We start from the raw sequence: 8,500 nt of genomic DNA on the forward strand, positions 1-8,500 counted from the left end.
GCCGCCGCCGCGGAACCGAGGCGGAGCCGCTGTCCTCGTCCCCAGCGGTCCCGCCCAGCGCTGGACTCGGTGAGTGTCCGCGGCGACCGGTGCGGGGTGGGCACCGGCGAGTGGGGGGGCGGCGGCTCCGGGCGCCGGCGGGAGGAGTGCGCGGCTGGAGCCCAGACCCCCTTCTCCCGGTGGGAACCTCGGGGCTCCCTCGTCCCTGCGTGTCCCGCGGGGGGCAGGGTGTCCCCGGAAACGTGCTGGACAGGGCGCCGACCCCGGGGCGGGCGTGCTCGGGGGGCCAGGCCGGCGCGGCCACCGTCCAGGCGAACGAGGAAACTTGGGGTCGTGGGCAGCGAGGACTCGGGTCCATCCTCGGGGCGAGCTCGTGGCGTGAGGACACTCGCTCCTGCAGGGACCTGCCTCCGCTGGACGCCTCTACGCCGGCCCCTGACCACCTCGGCGCCTCGCCGTGCCGCCCGCTCCCAGCTGCTGAGGCTGCTCACGGCGCGAGTTCGAGGGCCGCGGGTTCGAGGCCCGGAGCCACCCCCAGTCCCCAGCTGGCGCCCATCGGCCCTGCAGCCCCACCTTTCTTTCCACTTTTGAGAAATTAAGACTCTTTTCTCTTGAGGGGGAAAAAACCAGACCCTAATTCTGTTTCCGAGAGACGAAGGTAAAATAGCGTGCAGGCTGAGCCTGATGTTGACATTTTTGTTGTCGCTGCTGTTGGTTGGTGTGAGGTCAGTAATACTGGACGAACGGGAAGGAGGGCTGTCCAGAGCCTTTCTGGGCACCGTGAACGTCATGGGGAGCCTCTGCCCCGGTTAGGGACCCCTGCTCCCCAGCCCTCCGTGCCTGCCAGGGGCTTCTCCGCACTTGCCACCTGCTTGCTGTGGAGGCAGCTGGAGAACCAGAAGATGGTGGGCGAGAGGGAGGACTGCCTAGGACAGGACGCACATCTTCCTGCCTGGCCACTCCTTTCAAAAACACAGGTCTGATGCTGTCACTTGTTTACTTAAAAAAAAAAAAAAAAAGCAAGCTCCCTCTGCTTTCCTTTTCCCCAGGGGGTGAACAAAGCCCAAAATGCCTTAGCAGGTGGTACACAACCCTTGACAGTCTGGCCTCCCTCTCTGTTCTCTGCCCCCCCCCCTCCCCCACCGCTCCATCCTTTTGAAACACTCTCTTCTTTTTCTGCCTCCCTCAGCCCTCTTTACAGCCGTTCACAAGTGCTGGACTGCCCACACCATGTTTTTATGTGATGCACCTTCCTTCTCGCCTTTACCTGCGAAGGTTTTCTGCTTGAAATCTGAGGTTTTGTTTATCCTCCCATACCCAGTCCTGGGAGAATTGCCCCTCACAGTTGTCTTGTAAACCTTTCCCTAGCTCTGCCCTGCATGCCTTGACTCTGTTTATGTTCAGGTACCCACTTGCCGAGCGAATCTTCTGTGACTGTTAACTCAAAGCCTGTTTAGAGCACAGACAGGATTTTTAGTGTTTCTGAGGCCCTTCTTCCCCCTACTCATCCTACCAAAGCCCCAGAAATTAGTCAGCAGGTAAAGGATTTGCACATCCCAAGTCTCACCAGTCCCCGCTCTTCTTAACTGCTCTTGACTTTCTGGAAGACCAGAAACCTCAGGATTTTTTTCCATCTTTGCCTGCTTAAAGTGGCCTGACTGGTAAAGCATGATGGGGTCCAGGATGCTGTTCACTGGGTACTGTTTAACCACTTGTCTTACCATCTTAGTGAAATTTAGAACCGGAGAAGCCAATTCTCTGGCTTCTTGTGTCCCTTCCAAGAATTGATGCCTTTTGAGTTGTGGTGCTAGAGAAGAGTCTTGAACGTTCCATGGACTACCAAGAAAACAAATAGTCGGTCTTGGGGAGGGTGAAACCAGGTTTCTCCTTGGAGGCTAGGATTTTGAAGCTCCATCTCATATACTTTGGGCATATGGCCAGGAGGGATCAGTCCTTAGAGAAGGATCATGCTTCGGAGCATAGAGGGACAGCGCAGGTGAGGAAGACCCTGGGTAAGATGGATTGATACAGTGACTAGGATAATAAGAGTCGGTGTGTCAGAGTCAGACTGGTTCAGGACAGGGCAGGCTTTAGGGCTGTTGTATGTAGAGTCACTGTGAGTTACAGGTGACTTGACAGCAATGGCATATGACAATGGTGTTGGGGTATAAAAAATGAGGAAGTCATCTTTGAGGGCTCATAGTCTAATACAATGACACGTGTATATACATAATTACATCACAAATGCTATGAGAATATAATAATAATTAATAATAATAATAGCAGCAATAGCTATTTAGAGGGAGCTCTAGTGGCCTAGTGGGTAAGGAGTTGTGCTACCAACCCTAAGGCACATGGTTTTAATTTACCAGCTTCTGTGTGAGAGAAAGAGGAGTAGTCTCTTCAGCTTCTGAAAACTCACTGGAGTGTCAGCTGTGAGTCACTTCCGATTCAGTGGCACATAACAATAAACAATGATGTTTTATTTAGGGCCTCTGGTGGCACAGTGGGTTAAACATTGAACTTCAAACTGAAAGATCAGCATTTCAGAACCATCAGCCATTCTGAGGGAGAAAGAAAAGACAGTCAGCTCCCATAAAGATTTATAGCTTCAGAAACCCTGAAGATAGTTCTGTCCTACAGAGTTGCAATGAATCAGAATTGACTGAATGCCAGTGTTGTTATTTCTTGTTATGTGCCATCGAGTCGCCTGCAACTCATAGTGACCCTGTGTGCATTAAGTCTGACTCCTGCCCTGTCCTGAGCCAATCTCATAATTTCCAGCTCACCTAATCCCATTTCTCTAGTCACTGAGTCAGTCCACCTCATCCGGGGTCTTCCTCTCTAGTGCTGTCCCTCCACACTTCCAGCATGATGTCCCTCTCTAAGGACTGGCCCCTCCTGGCCACATGCCCAAAGTATGTGAGGCAGAGCTTTAGTATCCTTGCCTCCAGAGAGCAGCCTGGTTTCACCCTTTCCAGGACAGACCTGTTTGTTCCCCTGGCAGTCCATGGCAGACTCTTCTTCAGCACTACACTTCAAAGGCATCAATCCTTCTTGTATCATCCTTAGTCATTGTCCAGCACTTGGATGCATAGTGAATGATTTCGATGACCATGTCCTGGATCAGGCACATCTTAGTCTCCAGACTGATATCATTGTCAGTAGGTTATCTTTTATCTTTGACTTGCATTGTGACAGGCTATTCAATGAATGTTCTGTGAGTTATCTCATTATCTTTGTAATAGTTATGTAGGGTTTATTCTTATTCTCCAGGAATGGAAAGTGGACCATACAGTTAGCAGATGAGATGGTAGCCAAGAACCCTGGCAATCTATTTCTGGAACCCCTGCTAGGAGTGCCGGGAGCATACTCTCAGGATTGCCCAGGAAAGCATTCCTGAGAGAAAGCCTTTGAGTCATCAAGGATGTAGTAGTGTGTGGTGGACAGCGTTCAGGAACAGGGGAGTGGGCAGCATAAGCACACTTGGAGGTGGAAGGAACCACCACTCTTAGAGAACAGTGAGAGCCTAAGCAAAGCTAGATTGGGTCAGGAGAAGGCGAGTGGAAGATGAGGTTAAGGTAAGCTTGACCCGTGTTCGTGTGCTAGCTGTTTAGGCAGTGGAGAGTCAGTAGAGGAACTTAAAGGAGTTTAGAGACGAGACTGACTTGGGCTTTGAACGTTCATTTGGGAGCCCCCCAAACCAAATGCTCTACTATCAAGTTGATTCCATGTGAGGGCAGTGATCTGCAGTTTGGAAACAATGATCAGGCCCAGCAGAGTCAGAATCACAACCTTTCAGACCCGGAGGAAAGGCTCAGAGAGAGTCCGTCCTGCTCAGTGTTTTGTTTTACTCTATTCATTCCTACTTTCTACTTGCTAGACACTTGCCTGAGTTCTTTGTCTGTGTTATTTATTTATTTTTAAGGGAAGGATATAAATGCATTTGGGGGGGGGGGAAGATTCAGATATTCCAAAATATAAGGAAAAATTAGAAATTAGTCTTCCTCTTTTGACCCCTGGTCTCCCGTTTTCTACACTGCCTCCCCAAAGGTGGTGGTAATTTCCAGTTTCTGTGGCCTCATGTAGACACTATTCCTTTATAAGCTTGGGTCTACCTCTCCACCCACTTCCTGCCATGGTACCTACCAGTTACACCTCACTTTTTCCTTAATACATTTAGGGAGTCATTCCACATTAGCAAGCAATTCATTCCTTTTGTTAACATTCTTTTATTTATTTAATTTTATGGCTCTCATAACTTGTAAAAAATTTGAGAACAAGATAAATACTGTTTAACCAGAAGTCTTCTTTGGTTAAACAGTATTTAACTTGTTCCCAAGTTTTTGTACTAAAGTGTTACAATGAATACCATGTGTTCATGTGCCAAATTTACCTGAACAATTCACTTGTATGAGTGAAATTACTTGGTTAAAGGATATATCTATTTTTAATGTTTAGAGAGGTAGTTAAATCATCCATCCCTTGGGTAGGCTTCTACCAGCTTATCCTGTCCTCAGAGGAGCGTGGGTGACACAGTGAGTTTAGTATTTGGCTGCTAACTAAAATTTAATGGTTCACATCTGCCCAGTGGGAGAAAGATGAGGCAGTCCGCTTCATAAAGATGACAGCTTAGAAAACCCTGCAGGGCAGTTGGGAGCACTGTCACCAGGAGTCTCTTGAGTTGAAGTTGGCTTGGGTGCCTAGTAACAGCATCCTCTCTGCATAAACGTAAGCATGACTCAGTGGGTCTTCATCAAAGCTTGTAAGAACATTGCCTAGGAGGCTTTTCCAGATACCATGTACCTGTGTTCTCTCATCCTTGTGATTGAAACTTACTTCTTTGGACTTAAAGGAATCCTGTTGCGGTTCAGAAGAATGAAAGTGATTTGTGCAAGATGAGCAGTGTGAATGGGAGTAGTTTATTAAGCAACTCTGATATTTCCTCTGGTGGTTATATTTTTGCTATATATATATATTTATATTTGACCTTCATTAGAGCAGGTCAGATTTTATTTGTAAAAGTTGTGGCATTATTTGTCTAGCTTCATGTGGAAAATATGTGAAATAGGAAGTTTGGGTTTTAAGTGAGTAGCTGTCTATAGAATCTTCTTCTAGCACAGAATCTATTGCATCCAAATGCTGAGCTGAAGAAATGTTTGCTCTTGGTGAGCCTCAGTGTAACAATATAAACAACGATAATTTAAACCTAGGGGACCCTGATCTGTAGTCAGTAGGGAGTTGCGCTGCTAAGATGATGCTTTTCTGGTGTTTCGAATCCACCAACAGCTCCAAGGTGAAAAGGTGGGTAGTCTGCTCCCATGCAATGTATAGTCTCCCAAAAGCCCACTGTAGGCTCAGCTATGACTTGGTTCTGACTTGACAGCAGTGAGCAATTCCCCAGAGAAAGATGGGTAGCTTCTTCTCATAAAGATTTGCAACCTCAGACAGGAACACATGAGGGAGGGTTGCTATGCGATAGAACTATCTTGACAACAATGAATAATACAAATCCGGAGCCCTAGTGGCTCAGTGATCAGTCTTAACTGGACTGTTAATGGAAAGGTGGAAGGATCAGTCTCACCAGCAGCTCTGCTGAAGAACGGTGTAGCTGTTCCTATAAAGATTTCCACTCTTGGGAACCCTGTGGGGTAATTTTGCCTGCTGGCCATTTTGTTATATGTTGTGCTAATTGAAAGGTCAGTGATTCACTTCCATCTGCCATTCCACCAGAGAAAAATGAGCGATCTCCTTCCATAAAGATTTACAGTCTCAGGAGCCCAGTGGATGGTTACTGAGGGGTGTGGGGTGTGAAGCCAACTCAGTGGCAGGGGGTTTGGTGTGGCGGTGGTTTGCTTTTTAAAATGTAGATTTACAGTGTTGGGAACCCCAAGGTAGGTGACCACAGTCAGAACCAACTCAATAGCGGTTGTTTGGTTCTGAGGGGCTCTTGGGTTACTATGAATTAGAATCGACACAATGGCTATGGTTTTGGTTTTTTGGATAATTTTCCATACATTAAGGAACTCTGGTAACACAGCAGTTAAATTGGCCGCTGGCTGAAAAGGTCAATAGTTTGAACCTACTAGCTGCTCCATGGCTGCAGCAGCCCTGTAGGATTGCTATGAATTGGAATTGCCTTGATAGCAGTGGTCTTGTTTTGGGTTCTTTGTTTGGTAAGAGATGGACAGGGTGGGGATTCCATGTTTTGACAACCATAGTTTGTGTGGGCAGTCTTTTCCCCCCTTGGGTAATATTAGAAATACAGTTTTATACACCTGAGTACCCTTATTTATTCAAATACATCTTTCTTTCGAATTGTGTATGTGCTGTCTTAGCTCTGAAGTAGGCTCACTGAGTTGGAGGATGAACTTTGAGTGCTGGATTCTGCATGGAAAAGTCTAACTGGTTTACGGTGCAGTCAGCAATTTTTGTGACCCTTTTTCCTTATAGACTGGCCAGTTCTATTCCAAACAAACAAGACCTAATATTTTATTACCTTATTAATTGAAAAGAAATGTAGTGGTATTTTGAATTAGATGTAATCCACTTTTCTTTAGAAAACGAGACCATTAACTCATTTAGGGTTGAAAATAAACACCATGATACATACCATATCCAAGAGTTAGTACAGCTCAAGCCAACTTGTGATTGAAGAAAGATACAGTTTGTGAGAGGAAACATTGTAGAAATTTAGGATAGGATCATTAGTATGAAATATTTTAAGACTAGATACAGTTGAGTTCAAAATACTTGTCTTTGTAACAGGAACTGGAGTTACCCCACAGAATAGTATGTGATGTCTGTCTTCTGGCAGTTAGTGGAGAAGACAGACATCAGTCACCTTATTGTAATTACAGATGTGATGAATGACTAAAGGGGAGGAGTAGAGTGTCATATGGGAGTGTCATGGAAGAGAGACAGTGAAATAACGTTTGTAGTTAAACAGCACTTGCAAAGGGTCTTGAGCTGAGAAGGTGCTTCTCTAAGTTAACTGTGCATATGGACCATCTGGGCTTGTTGATGAAATGCCAAGTCCAGAGTCACTAGGTTTGGGGTGGGGCTTGGGATTCTGCTTTACTAACCAACTTGTGGGTGAGGCAGATGCAGCTGGTGGGTGGATCACACTTGGAGCAGCAAGGCCTAATTGAGATCTTATTAAGCTTTAGAGTATGGCTAACCATGAGAGCAGGAAGGCGGGGGTGGGGGGTGGGGGGGAGGCTTACAGTGACACTGCAGCAGCAGTTAGCCACCCTGACTGAACTTTAGATTCACCTGGGAGACTAATAAGAGATGCAGATGTCCCACCCTCAGATATTTTTTTACTTCCTTGGTCTGGGATGGGGCCTGAGAATGTTTGGGGTTTTTTTCTTTTTTCTTTTTTTTAACTCCCAGGGTGATTCTAATAAGCAGCCAAAATTGCTATCTGCTGAATTAAAAAGGAAGTTCAGAATTGAGGGCTCTATAAGGCCTGCAAGGATTTTGGATTTTATTCCAAAGGCAAAGATGTTTTTGAAGAATCTTAAGCAGGAGAACAAACTAATCAGATTTGTACATAGAAAAAGTTTACTGTGACCGTAGTCAGGAACAGTAATTAAAGTATTTACTTAGTTTGAGTGCTGGAAGCAAATGTTGTTGTTAGGTGCTATTGAGTTGGCTACAACTCATAGGAACACTTTGAACAGCACACTGAAACCTTGCATGCACCCTGCTCACTATCTCTGATATTCTCAAGCGTACAGTTACAGTGTAAATTCTTATCATTGAAGGTCTTCTCTTTTTCTGCCCTCCAGCATGATGTCATTTTCCAAGGACTCATCTATCCTGAAAACGTGCCCAAAGCATGTGAGATGAAGTCTCACCATTCTTGCCTCTAAAGAGAACCCTGGTTGCACATCCTCTGAGAAAGACTTGTGGCAGTCCATGGAGTATTTTGTACTCTTCTTCAGCACCACAATTCAAAGACATAGATTCTCCTGTCATCTTTAGCCACTGTCTGGCTTTCAGATGCATAGGAAGCAGTTAAATATCATATCTTGGATTGGGTGCTTTTTATTCTTTAAACTGACATCATTACTCTTCAGCAGTTTGAAGAGGCTCTTGACAGCAGATTTTTCCAAGTATAACACATCTTTTCTTACCTGTTGTTACCATTGGTGTTGATTGTAGATCCAATTAAAATTAAATCATTGACACCTTCAATCTTTTCTCCATCTATGCTGATCATTCATCCATTAGTGAGGATTTCTTTTCCTTTGATATTGAGATGTAATCCATACTAAAGTCTTTGATCTTCTGTGGCAAGTATTTCAAGTCCTCTTTTTCATTAAGCAAGGTTTTATCATTTGCATAAGGCAGATTGTTTCTGAGTCTTCCTCCAGTCCTTAGACACATTGTTCTTCAGAGAGTCCAACTCCTCAAATAATTTCTCAGCATGCAGATTGAATAAGTATGAAAAAAAGGATACAACCCTTACACATAACCTTTCACCACATGGTGT

The sequence above is a fragment of the Elephantulus edwardii genome, unplaced genomic scaffold, assembly GCF_000299155.1.
Source record: "Elephantulus edwardii isolate Elephantulus edwardi_28Jun2011 unplaced genomic scaffold, EleEdw1.0 scaffold00138, whole genome shotgun sequence".
Classification (NCBI taxonomy): Eukaryota; Metazoa; Chordata; class Mammalia; order Macroscelidea; family Macroscelididae; genus Elephantulus; species Elephantulus edwardii.